General features: G+C 39.0%; 1 pseudogene; it reads left to right on the plus strand.

Annotated features, from left to right (window-relative positions):
* The first annotated feature begins 1,432 nt into the window (after nucleotides 1–1,432).
* On the plus strand, nucleotides 1,433–13,910 carry LOC137719931 (fibrillin-5, chloroplastic-like; annotated as a pseudogene).
* The last annotated feature ends 986 nt before the right edge of the window (nucleotides 13,911–14,896 follow it).

Here is a 14,896-nt window from a genome sequence, read left to right on the forward strand (position 1 = left end):
GAAACAAAACTGTGAGGGCATGGCCGGGGCCCAAAGCAGACAATATCGTGCTACGGTGGAGTCGAGCCCGGGATGTGGTGGGGGCTCAGGTCGAGATGTGACAATTTGGTATAAGAGCCACTCCCTGGCCGAAAGTGTGCCGACAAGGACGTTGTGCCCCTAAGGGGGGTGGATTGTTAGATCCCACATTGCCCAGGGGTGAGGATCCTGTAAGCCTTGTACATATATTCCCATCTCTACCTAACACAAGGCCTTTTGGGAGCTCACTGGCTTCGGGTTCCGTAGGAACTCCGAAGTTAAGCGAGTTCGCACGAGAGCAATCCCAGGATGGGTGACCCCCTGGAAAAATTGCCATGTGAGTTCCCAAAAACAAAACCGTGAGGACGTGGCCGGGGCCCAAAGCGGACAACATAGTGCTGTGGTGGAGTCGAGCCTGGAATGTGGTGAGGGCCTGGGCCGGGGTGTGACAAAAATGGGTGCAATCCTGCTCACCCACGCACTCTTTTGTTTAGGCACTTTTAGGTTTCAATTCATTCACATTTTTTTCCACTACACTACACTTTATGGCTTCGTCAGCCTCCAGGTGTTGGCCAGCACAACTCGATTTCGGAGTTCAAGTAGACTTTCCGGGTCGGGGTGTGTCAATGGGTACATTTAGCAAAATTAAAAATGGGTACAAATAATTAAAAAATATGGGTACAAATACAAATACAAATAAGAGTTTAAAAAATATGGGCACAAAAGGGAATTAATATATGGGTACAAATTAAAACTGAAAGGAAAATTAGTACAAATTAAAAAAGAAGGCTGCAAATTAAAAATGGATACAAACTAAAAGTAAAAATACAGGATAAAAAATTTAGCCATGAATATAAATACAACAAATGTAACGTTTCTAATACTAAATGAATACATTTAGAAATAAAAAATTTTATTATTAACATAATTAATGACATTTATTAAAATCTAAGGACCTTGATAAAAAATTAAAAAGGAATAAAGTTTTAATCAATGGAGTAGGAAGAATAGAGATGTGAACCTAATTTTTCTTAAAATAAAATATAGGACCTAAAAATGAATACATTTATGATCTCTCAAGTTCCAAAATGTCCGCAAACGAATTAAAATAAGAAAAACCCACAAACAAACAAACAATGACAGCCTAAAAGCTTTCCCCCATCCATCTCTCGGATAATATTAGGAAGATTAAATTTTGAAAACTAAATGATATAGGAGTTTATGATTGGTTTATTATTTAAACGTCGATAAATATGTTCACTTATATTGGTGACACATCTTTTAGTTTTCAAATTTTATCTCAAAATTTAGTCTTTATAACATTACCCCTCTCTCTCACTGCCATGGACCATGCGCTTGGGGAGTACTAGGAAGCAGTGAACATCTCTTGTGCCGACGAGTCATTGGAAGATTCATGGCCACCGTGCTTGTTCACCCACTAATCCCAGCTTCCCATGCAATAACATTTCCACCAGTAGCTATTCTTAGACCCACAAACATGTCGGCACTGCTCGTGTTTTGATCTCCACCGCGCATCAAAGCACGAGTTTTGGTGGGTTATGGCGACCCACTTACACAGTGAGATCAGTTGCAGAAGAAAGTTCGAGCTCCAGCTCCAGCTTAGACGTTGGGGATGATGAGATTATTAAGACAGAGCTTTTCGAAGCAATCAAAGGAATCAATAGAGGCATTTTCGGAGTCCCGTCTGCGAAGAAATCTCAGATTGAAGCTCCCGTCAACCAGCTCGAGTCTCGGAATCCTACTCCAGATCGTGTTCTTAATCTACAAAAGGTATCAAACAGAGTAGTTACTTCTGTATGAAGTTGCTAACTCTGTATTAAGTTACTTACTGGTAGTCGTATATAAATATATATTCTTTATTTTTGTATTTTGATTGGTTTGTTTAATTGGAAGGTGGGTGGATGCTGGAAACTTGTGTACAGCACAATTACTATTTTAGGTTCAAAAAGGACAAGGCTGAGATTGAGGGACTTCATCTCCTTGGGTGATTTCTTCCAGAATATTAACATTGCTAAGGTACACACTACACAGAGTCTCTTAGTTCAAAAATTCAGATGCTCACAAACTAAGGAGCGATTTGAAAACCATTTCGTGTTTTATTTTTTTTATTTTTATAACAAAAAATCGAATGCCAATTTAATAGTTTTCATGTTTTGGTTTTCATTAATTACCAATCGAGATTTTTGACACATTCTAACCTAGAATATCCACTTGAACTCCGAACCGAACTGTGCTGACCGACCCTTGGAAGATGACAAAGCCATAAAGTGTAGTGATGTGAAAAATGTGTATAAACTTAAACCTAAAAGTGCCTAAGTAATAGAGTGCATGGTGAGCGGGAATAAACCCATTTCACACGTGATATCAAAGCATAAGTACAGTACAGTAAGATAGGGTGAGAATTATACTATCGAAGGTAATCGTGTAACATCCCACAATGCCCAGGGGAGTAGATCCTGTAAGCCTTATATGTATATTTCCATCTCTACCTAGCATGAGGCCTTTTGGGAGATCGCTGGCTTTGGGTTCCATAGAAACTCCCAAGTTAAGCGAGTAGCACGCGAGAGCAATCCCATGATGGGTGACCCACTGGGAAGTTCTCACGTGAGTTCGCAGAAACAAAACCGTGAGGGCGTGATCGGGGCCCAAAGCGGACAATATTGTGCTATGGTAAAGTCGAGTCCGGGATGTGGTGGGGGCCCGGGCTGGGATGTGACAAATTGTCTACACCAAGATTTGTCAAGAATCCTCGTCGATATGCAAACTTCGCAATAAAAGCTGTAAGGGCCAAAAACAAGGGGGAGTGGGCCTAGAAACAAATCTTTGCAAAAATCATTTTCGAAAACATAATAACCCCTCGTTGTAAAACCAGTATAGTTTCCAAAATATATATACTACGTATATAGTAAGAAAATACTTACCGTAGCCTGCAAAATCTCAAGAATTCATTATGGCACACTATCTCGTAAATAAGGGCATGACATCCATAATCACAAAATCTCACATAAGCAACATATCATATCGGGTGCTCATCGACACATGCTGACACACAAGTTCATGTAGAGGCATTTTGACATGAACAGGACTGGGTGTAATAATAATATACGCTCTAGTACTACAATCACGTGAAGACTGGCATTATATGCAGCACATACGAGTCAGAGTTGCCTATGGCAGCCTGTACGATAGGACTGGCATATACAATGGATCCAAAGTGAGTGTACGGTGCGATGTGCACATATACGTGAAATACTGGCCCTGGCCCGAGTGAGTACCAATACTAGTGCAGCAAACGATGCGAAGATAACATCAATATGGCCATGCCATATCCTGTCAACAATTCTAATCGATATCGTACTATTCATGACCATAAATATAATCAAGGCATCTCCTTATAGTAAGCTTACTTGTGCATCTCGTAGGATTATTTCATCATTTCTCAACAATAAGGTATTTCTTATAAACATTAATTTAATCATGGTAATCTCATAAAGAATTTATCATTGCTTGTATATATGGAAACTAACCAATATATATATATATATATATATATATGTCTACTGACTAATAAAACCCTCTTTGTCAACCAAAAGATGGTGAAAACACAAATTAGTCTTCTACCACACAAAAAAATAATGGGCAATAATGTAATTTCACAGGTCCAAATTTTACTATTTTTTATTGAAACCTTGCCTACAGGTGATGTTAAAATACCTCCAATTTTTTTTTTTTTAAAAAAAAAAAAAACCAAAAACAAAAACCTCCAACTCCCCTCATTCATTTCCCTCTCTCCTTCTCTCCTTCTTATTTTCTAAAAAAATGTGTTCATACACACAAAGTGTGTAGGCAAATGCTAGTATATATAAAGAAAAGATCCACTCACAGTTCATGTCGCCAAGTAGCATCAAGAGACCTAGCGATGTGCCTAGAAACGAAACCATTTAGGTAAATATAACGTGCTAATGAAATTACGCGTTTTTATATAAAGTACGGCTAATAAATGAACTATCCTAAAATTGTTGAATTTTGGAAAACGGACGGCGGATTCGGAATTAGCGCGTCGAAATACGCTAAGGAGGGTTCCCGTCAAATTTTACAAAAAGTCAATGGTTAACCGTAAAAGTCAACCGCTGTATATATTTTCTGGGACAACTCACTAATCAATATAGGCCCACTAAGCCCTACATAGTCTCTAGTAATATTGATTTTAATATTTAAGATCAATTCGTAGCATATTGTCCAAAAGTCAAGTCTCTATCAAAGGTGAGGTCCACAACCTTACACAAGTCAATCTGGAACATCCGCCCATGGATTCCCAATCCATAAATTTTCAAAGTCCACACTATGCTTCTGGAACAACATACTAAAACTTCTTTACAATCCAACGGTTGGATCTCCGCCAATGGCAAATTCAAGTGGCAGTCAACTTTGGATTTTACAAACTTTAGAAATTCAATTCGGGAAGATCTGTACATCGGATTCCCAATCTATAAGTTCCTAATGTCCACAAATATTATGTACTATCACGTATTAAAGTTTGGTGTTGATCCAACAGTCGAATCGTCCATTCATATAATAACCAAGTGGCGGCCAACTAGGCGGTCCACTACTAAACTATATTAAAACATCAGGATTTCACTAAATGGATGTCAATTATGGAATCAGGGCATCAAATTAGCCTAGGATGGTTAGGTGGGGTCTTGGCCCACGCGTCGCCTCGACTCGCTTTCCAAACATTACCAAATTTCACATAATGAAGATCTCAATGAGTAGAGCAAGTTTTATACCTGTGGCCAAATCCAATTTGGCCGGGAAAATCCCCAATTAACTCGAACTCGCCGGAAACCCTAGAAATGGGTGGCTTCGATCCGTCACCTTTGGTGCTCCGCCGCACTCAAACTTGTTTGGGCTTTGTTCTTGACCTCTAAAGGAGTGTTTTGGTGGTGGTAATTGAATGAAATTTTTTCAGAATTGGTGGATCTTGGGCAAGGGTTTTCGCGGCACCCACGAGTTCAAACTTCTTGAAATCGTAACAAATTCTTGTCGATTTTGGCTAGAATGGGATGATGGGATGTTGTGATGAGGTTTGGTGGTGATGGGAGGTAGAGGAAAGCCGGAAAAATGCATGGAAAACCGTTGGGAAAGTCACCGGAACTCGGGTCAGGTCGCGGGTCTTCAAAGGGATCCGATTGCCTTTTTTTTTTCTTTTTCTTTTTCTTTTCTCTCCTTTCCCCTCCATTCTCTTGTTTATGATTGGGCAGTCCCCTAATCTCTCATTTTCTCTCATCTCTCTTTCATCCAGCCATCCATCTCTCTCCTTTCTCTTATTTCCTTTCATCCCAGCCACAAACGTGGAACATCACATAGCTCCAGAAAATCTGGAGCCTTCTAGAGTGAAGGTTAAATTTACTAGAATGCCCCCGAGTTTAAACATTAGTAACTCCTTCATTATAGCTCCAAATTACGTTTTGTTTACGCTCACTCGCTCGTATCGACAAGTACTACACAAATGGGCTAAAAGAATGAGTCATACGTCTCTCTAAACAATGGTCAATAGAAGTCAAAATCCTTGCCTCTAGGGGTATTTTCATCAATTCACACTTTTAAAATTTATATTATCGTAAAATTAAGGACGGGTTGTCACAATCTACCCACCTTAAAAATATTTCATCCCCGAAATTTGAAATAATTTGCTATACATAAAATATTCAAAATAGAAGGAAAATACATAAAGAAGAAATCAAGCTAGAGCGGTTGCATAAAAGAGAATGTCATTCCGTCGCGATTGGAGTGCAGTGATTCATCTTTCATGCCCCCAAACTCTACTTTCCTTCTCCTTCAGCACAAAACTATAATATAATATCTTTAGTAAAGCATAAGGTCATATATATATATATATATATATAATAACAAGTTGTCAAAATACATATATAATATCGTGAAAAATTTAAAATTAGTTGTACTGAAATCCAAACTGAACATAGAAAAATTTTCACCTAAGCACGCTTCGGGTCACGTACTCCGAAGATATGTATGTAGTAACTTTGGGTTAAGCCTAAACAACAAATAAGTAAACTAAAGTAAACGGTCTAATTGTCCACTTGCTTAACGAATCCAACAAATAAGTTATTGATACTACGGTCTGCAGCCCGCAATACTGACAACTCATTGTTGTCTCGAAAAAAAAGCAACAAATTCCCGAGGCTGCAATATTACCATCATGCCCCCCATTGGGAAATACGCATACAACGCCTGATCAAAGCCTCAACCGAGCTTAAGCACTACCCTCTTGGGCAACATCATCAATATTATAAAATTTTCTATATCATAATCTCGATCATTCGAATGCTTGTTCATAATACTCCTCTATGAAACATATGCTATACATAAAATCTCCACACTACGTCTCAACTGTGTCATACCCAAAATAAAAAATTGTAACCGTAGTTACAAGCAACTAAATAAAGATAACTATATTTTATAACCATGCTAATTGTAGAACGGATAAAATGCAGTACGTCCATTAAGGTTTGGATAGTTCGTTCAGACTGGTCGTTAGTCTGAGTGTAAAAAAATATGATACTGGACAAAAACTTAGTACTTATAACCTTCAAAAAGGCTTCCCAAGACTTGGAAATAAAACAAGTGTTATAGGGAGATACTATAGTTGTCACATCCTCACCCAGGCCCCCACCACAAATCGGGCTCGACTTCACCGTAGCACGATATTGTCCGCTTTGGGCTCCTACCACACCCTCACGGTTTTGTTTCTGAGAACTCACACAAGAACTTCCTCGTGGGTCACCCATCATGGGATTGCTTTCGCGCGCTACTCGCTTAACTTCGGAGTTCCTACAAAACCTGAAGCCAGTGAGCTCCCAAAAGGCCTCATGCTAGGTATAGATAGGAATATACATATAAGGCTTACAGGATTCACTCTCCTGGGTGGTGTGGCATGTTACAATAGTGACAAGCACACCAAGTAGTCAAACAATGTAGTTCACAATGCCTTAGTGAGCACCTTTATTTTGAATTCCTCTCGAATTTAGCGAAAAACTGAGTCAAGAAGGCTAAAAGAACAGTCAAGAATATGACGGTGAAAACAAGTCTATCAAATCTAAAGTACAAGATAACTAGATTGAATGCATAACACCTCACTACAAATGTAGTTTCCAAAATATTCAATCACCAACGGTAAAAATTCGCTTAATAGTGTATTTGTTAGGTGATTGAAGAATTACTGATCACAATATTCGAGCAATTCTTTTAGACGGCTTCTCTATTTCAAGAATAATACGAACTGTAGTAGGGTAGACACATACCCAAGGTTGATTGTAATGCCTTCCAGCACAGAGGGGTAAATATGGAATCATAGTCAGAGTAAATGTTGACCGAAACGCCAGAAAATCCGATAAGTTCAAGAATGAGCAATTTTACCAAGAGATAAAAAATGTTGTCATCTAGACCAACAGAAAGTGAGTTGACTTGTCAAGTCGACCTATAAATATTGAAACATCATCACAATCTTCACATGTATAAGATGTCTCATACCGAGAGTTTACGATGACATTTCCCCATCTCAATTTAGATACAAGAAGTGATTATAAACACTCAAACTATTTCTTGAAAATTTGGAAGTAACATCAAAATTGATACTCTTGAATCCCAACTAGAGTGGGATAGGACAAGCTAATGATATTCAAGGGTAGATATGTCTTTTGCTACGATAATCCGCAATTTCGTTTGCACAACCAGGGTAATATATGATCATACAATCGTAGTCGTTGATTTGGTTCTTCCATCATTTCTGTTAGAAGTTTAGCACTTTTTAAGAGAAAGTGCATTTGAGAAGTTTGTGAGATTGGTGAAGGTTCTGGACATTTTTCTCCACAGAGAAATGTTATCTGGTTTTCGAATGAAGAAGATGACTGTTGAATCTAGGTCATGTATATGATGGTTCATTTTGAATGGTTCTAACTGTTGGAAAATATAAGCGATACTCTGTCATGCTACCCCTACACAGCTGAAACATTCAAAGAAAACGTCATCATGGATTTCGAAAATGATCAATGCCAATGAAAGGTGTAAAACAAAGGCGAGATAAGACAACAGTTCAATTGTCAAAAGCTTTATTCATATCCAACATCCCAAACCAAGCTAACTTCCCTCAGTCGATGAGTGAGGAAAAGCACTATAGTCGAAAGATCGCTAACAAATTGTCAATAAAATCGACAAGATCAAAGATATCTCGAATTTCACACGCTTTGTGAGAATTTGAACTTTCTTCCGCTACAACCTTTTGGGAAAAAGAAAAGAATATCATCTACTAAGATCATGTCTCCCAAGAAAAGTACCAATTTGAACAACTAACGTTTGAGAAATTTGGTATAAAGCTAACTGTCGGTATTTAGGAAGTTTGATATCGCTGCTGAAGTAGGTGGAAAAGTCCTCTGTAAGACTACAACGAATTCAACAAGCTATGGAAGAAAACTCGAGTTCCAAAAGTGGTTGGGTAGACCATCATTTTGAAGTATGGGTTAATGGTTTTTAAACGTCACCCGATGTAGTTGCTAGAATCTAGGTACGACCCTAAGATTCGGCCTTTCGCCTTCGTGGTTAGGTTTGAGGTTCCCTAAGGTGAAGTGTTGGGTTGGAAAATTCCTAATCAATAAGCTTTTGTAACTAAGCTCTCTCAATGATGTTGGAGTTGTTTGAAAGATACAAGGAAAATTGGTGTGGTACGAGAAAGTGGATAGACAGTGTACTTCACTTCACATTTGGTGATATCCCAGGTAAATTTTGAAGAAATGATGCCAAAGATGTACGTCCTTGAAACGTACCATACTATTTCCTTTCACTACGCCACGTGCTAATAGATCTTCACAGCTTTCTGTATATTCAATTCGCTTTTACAGTGGAAACTAATTCGTGTTTCAACTAAAGTTTGCTTGTGGAAGTAATCGGAAAGATGGCGGACTGAAGTGGTTTTGGTTACCTAAGTGGGAAACTATGGTTAAAAACAACTACAAGTTTACGGTCCTCCTACAAGGCTTGTTGCTAAGTTTGCACAATTTTACTTTTTTTAGCTCATGTTGTCACTGCTAATCAGTGTATCAATTGCGTCGCTAATTAACACAATTATGATATTTTGATATTGTTCGTTACCCTGAAATTGTAAACCAGCATTCTGGCATAAGGGTACCACTCCCAGATACTAGTACATGTGCCTGGTATCAGAAATCATACCGCCTGAATACTGGTTGACAATTCCAGAATATCGGCTAATGTCGTCAATTAGTAGTGCTAGTGTAGGCTGATTACAAGTTAGAGTCTACTTGGGTGGATGGTTTTGGACAATTGGTAAGGAACTGGTCCAGTGAGGTGGTTTCATTAATTCTAGGAAAAAAAACTTATTACTTCGGGGATTTCTATTGCTTGTAGGTATAACAACTCGTACACCTGTGCCTATGCTCGTCGAAGTGACGAGTACATCACCAAAAGAAATTCTGGAAACTAGTATTGGTTGGTACGTCCTAAGGCTGGAAAAGGAATTTGCTAATAATCTACTTTAGGACGGGCTTAAACATATGTCGATCTTCGTCCTGAAGACTCGAAATTATAACTAGTGTGCTTAAGAAGATTAGTGATATCGGGGACCAAAAGTGATTTTCCCTCGAATGTTCCCCTCATTGAGTCCTACCACTTTCATACCAAGTTGTCGCTCAAGGTAATTCTGGAATCTTGACGAAGTAAACTTCGTAGGGATTCTAATCGATGGTGTGATATCGGATGCTGCCAAGGAATCAAAACTATTCTTGGTTCCTAACTTGGAATGGTTGGTATAAATGACTAAATGGTAGTGGGATTGATTGGTAAAACTCTAGTGGCACACAATTATCAATACATTAGCCCTGCTTCAGGGCCATTAACTTGTCTCAATTCGGGATTTTTCCTTGGCAGGGAGATTCTTCGTTTAAAATTTAGAGGTGGCTGCCAAAACGATCCTCTGAAAGGTCGTTAAGTCGATTAAGTCACTCAAAACTTAGAAAAAGCTACCACATTTTTCGTGCTCGACGAGGTGGCAAGATTTGAACATTGGGCTCAAGGCCAATTTCTGCCTTCTTCTTCTTGGACGAAAATGCACATGCAAAATAATTAACACCTAAGGTTAAGGCTAAGGGCCTCACGCGCCCACGATGAATTTGGGGGGCTTTGGCTGAAGAACCTCCGATGCCAAAGTTAGAATTTGAGAGAGAAAATGTTTAGAGAATTTTAGGAGAAGAATGGACTTAGGTTTTGGAGAAAATGAGGGGCTGTATATAAGGGTGTGGCCGGCCTTATTAGGAGAATTGGGACTGGCCACATTTGGTTATATTGTGGGATTGATTGCAAGATATTATGGAAATAATATCTTGCAATTACTTTAGGCAATTAATCCATTAATTAGATAATTAATTAATTAATTAATTTAGGTAATTAATTTTGTGGGTGAAGATTTGATGAGGAGTGATGAAAGAGTTTAAAAGAATACCTTTTTTATCACCTTTGACCTCGATTGAGCCGTTATTGTCTGTTGCATGCGAGTGGGAGTCCTGGTATGCCTCAATGGTAATTTTGTCTTTTTAACCCAATAGTTCATATGTCGCTTCCATATTTTTCTTGATTATTTTTTGCTACACAGGTATGGTTATGGATAATCCCCAATGGTTATTTGCGGTTACGGATATGGTTAATTTTTATGGTTATGGGGATAATACAGCATTTCCGTCCCAAAACCAAACCATTGCCATCCCAAGCCATTTCCATAAGCCAATTCACGCTGGAATTGCTCAAAATACACTGCCATCTTGGCGTTAAGTGTATCGGAGAAGGAGACCAGCAAATTGGCCACAGAGGTTTCTAGAGGAGACAGTACACAAGCATTCATACTTGAAAAATGAGTGGTGGTAGTGTGGCGGGGCATGCACAGAACGGAAACTAGGACTGTAATGGATGATAACAATGATAAGTATTCAATTTACTGGTCTGATTCAACCTTAACCACAACAATGAAGGTATGAACGAGAAGAAGGAGAAATAGCCAAAATAAAAAATTACATTTTAAAATTGACAATTGGGACACTTCTAACAAACTAGCCACATGGGCTAATTGACAATTTGGACACTTCTAACAAACTCAGAACATGACAAAATAACAAATTACATTTTAAAATCCTTAATCTAAGTGATTAAGTACATCACAGATCATATCACTCAGCCTTGAAGAAACACAGCGACATCCAAGCCTTCGTCTTCGGCGTGGCCTTTTCGTAACCATATTATTTATATGGCTTTCATTTTAGTTTATAAATGAGTTTACTTTTTCAATTTCTTCATCTCCGTCTTCGGCTTGGTCTTTTTTATATGGCTTTCATGTTAAGTTTATTTTTTCAACGTCTTCGTGTTTAGCTTGGTCTTTTTCGCATTGCCTCGATCGTCTACGTCTTCGCCTTACGGTAATTTCAACTTTATTGTTTCAATTTCGGCGTCTGAATTTCCAATTTTTTTTTTTTTGGGTAACAGTTGAGTTTGATTTGGAAGAAATGAGTGGATTAAAGGGTGATAATAAGGCTTCCAATGGTTGAGATGCTTAATGTAAGGCTGTGCAAATTACTAAGGTTGCATGGATGGTGATGCTTGAGGCTTGGAGTATGCTTCTAGGCTAATTGGAACTCTCTAGGCTTATTTTCTAGGTGGTTCTCTCTTCCTGCATTTCTCCTATCTCTCTCTGTGTTACTCTAAAAATCACCCTACTCTGTAATGGCTTCTGCCTCCTTATGTAAGTGAAGGGTTTTCCTTTAGGCTTCAAGGGAATCTTCCGTTGTGGCTTGGTCTTCCCCTTCTTTCTCCCTAGCCCTCCTATTATTCCCATTTTGATGTAAGATAGCTGCATTATTGAAACTTGCAATTTGCTTCTTCCCGAGGCGTGGCTTTCCCAATGGTGGGAAGACTGTCTCATTGAAGTGACAATCCACAAATGTGCGGTAAAGATACTGCATGCAAGGGCTCTAAGGGAGCTGGTGTGAAGGAGAATCATAATCGACAAAGATTCACAACCTTCTGTGAGGACCCATATTGGTATATTGTGGTAGCGCAACTTGGCACATGGAATGCACACCCAAATGCGTAAATATGAAACGTCAGGTTCGTATCCAGTAACCAACTGTAACGTCAAAATGGTTGGGTGGCAATGGGCCTCAGGGTGAACCAACATAACTGCGTACAAGATTGCATAGCCCTAGGCAGAAACTGAAAGCTTGGTGCATTCACTAAGGTCCGGGCATTTAAATTACGCTTTATGATCACTATGTAAGGCTATGTGGCATGAACAAGGCCCGGGAATTTAAATTACGCTTTATGATTCAAGGTCCGGGAATTCGATGTTCAATTATAAACCCAAAAGAAATGCAATACTTATTGAAAACCTTCGATATAAACTCTTTGGCATTATCCAGTCTTCCAGACTTTGCAATGTGAGTGGACACACATGTGACCAGTGTGTCGATTCATCAACCAAAACCATAAGTATTTATATGGTCCGCATTTTGGTTGGATTAATCCACATATATTCCCTTGAATCCATTGTGAAAAGTGGGTCTTTTCGTATCTTTGCTAGGGATGATTTAGAAAATCATATTCCCCCAACAAGCGGGCTTGGCAAAGTGTGCTTGTAGCATCATTGTTTGACCTAAGTATCCTAAAAGGTTATGCAAAGGCAAGTAAACTGCTTGAATCACTAAGCTCCAATCCAGCCACATATGGCATGTTCCCTAGTTGGGAGACAACCCATTGGCCCCAAAGCAAAGCTTCAAGCTCCTTTTTGGGGGTGGTGCAAATATATTACACTCTATTTTCTTCAATGGTTTCATTCATGATCATGGTTCTTTAGAAAATCCTTAAGACTCAATGACATTCTTCCAAAACGGGGAGAGTATAAGGTCTCTTAAATGGTAATTTAGTACCATTCATACAACAAGGAGTGTGCTAATGCTCTTAATCAGGTTGGATAGACCTGAAGTCGTTGCTAGAGATGTGATTTAGGTATAAAGTATCGCATTCATCTAGACAACTAACTTTCCCACATTCGTACCTAATCACATGTTTAATTGAATTCGGTCACATGTATACAAGGAACATGATTCAATTAACTTGTATTCGAGGATAATATCGATAAGATTATCCATAACTAAAACAAATGCCAAACTTGAATCCAAAAAACATGGAAAAATGTTCACAAAGTATCATGCTTTATTCGAAGTTTTAGGTCTTAGGTGCCAAGTATCATGCTTCAGGCATGATGCCACACCTTGGCTGGCCCTGATTCTACCATACATTGTAAAAAACAAACTTGAATTTGGATTGTGAGAGAGATAGACCCAGACTTGGGCTCGGTAAGCTCCAGCTGAAGTTGGAGGGGTTTGTTTGGTAGACCTTTGCTAAAGCAGAGCAATACCATTTGGTGGGCCCCAACTGAAACTGGGAATCATCATTTGATAGGCCTTAACTGAGCTGAATTGGGTCTATATCGCTCGATAGACTTTAGCTGAAGCTGGGTCTATACCTTTCTTTCACATTTGTGGTAGTAATTAGATCCAAGAATTTGGTAAACTTTCGCTTTCTATACTGCTGCTTTAGGGCCAAGTTAGAAACATGGAAAGACGAGAAAAATATTCTTCAGTCAAAATTTGATAGGATTTATAAACTTTAGAATTGTACTCATTCATGAACATAATCATGGTGTGCTTCAGGCAATGTCTTTCATGATTAGACAGTTCATAGGAGCGAACCAAAGAGCCATGGAATCCTCGTTCGGGAGGTACTTCCATTTGTAGTGCTTCGGGAATAAGTCTTCAAATGAAGATCATGGCGGAGGCTTATTCAGCTCTTCCATGCCATTGTTGGCTTCAATGATTACTTAGCTTCTTGATAGTCAAGTGGAGATTCACATCTTGTACCCCACATAAAGTGGTTTTGGTCAAGAAACGTCCAAATCAGTGAAATCGAACTTGTTATGGTACAATAATCCACCGAATAGAGGGAACAAGATTGTGCTTGGTGCTATAGAAAATAAAATATCTATAAGCATCAAAGTTAGAACATTCGGGTTCTAAGACATGGTTTACATGAAAAAATCGAATTTTCATGGGTGTATTGTTTTATGAAAACTTCAGTTTTCAAAGGCACTAAATTAGAAACTATAGGTTCGAGTTTAGTTATGAACTTTTGGTTCATACAAAGGAGGTACCTATAAGAACAAAAAATACAATGTACAACTAAGTGTAGTGGATTTGGGTTGCTTCAGGAACTCAAGTGTGAGTGCTTCGGGACAACGAAAGGGAGTCAATGGTTAAAAGAAAAGAAATAATTTATTGAATAGTTAATTGCCAAAAATTGAACTTCAGGTCAATAATTTTGAATTAATTATCAGATTAATGGACTGCTGGTCACTTTAATTAATTCAATAGATCGTAACCATTCAGGTTCGATCGTAGAAGGAAAAATAATAATAACATGCGGGTTCAAATTATAGCCCAATCTTGGTGGGCTTGGGTGCTGTGTGTGGGGCAAGGCGCCAAAAGGGGTTTAATGGTCCACGGCTACGGAGCAGCCCAATCATGGTTACAAGACATGGGTCGTGTGTCTGGGATAGGCCCAGCAACAAAGCTGCTGATTTACGGGCCACAAAAAGGGTGGGTGCACAGGCCCAGCACGGAGCTAGCTTGGGAAGGGTGCGCGTGAAGCCCAACAAGAGTTGGCTTCGTTGTGGGCCGGTTCTAGGCAAGCCCAGCCACAAAGCTTGCTAAGAAGGGCTAGGTAG

This window comes from Pyrus communis, chromosome 16 (genome assembly GCF_963583255.1).
Source record: "Pyrus communis chromosome 16, drPyrComm1.1, whole genome shotgun sequence".
In the NCBI taxonomy this organism is placed as follows: domain Eukaryota; kingdom Viridiplantae; phylum Streptophyta; class Magnoliopsida; order Rosales; family Rosaceae; genus Pyrus; species Pyrus communis.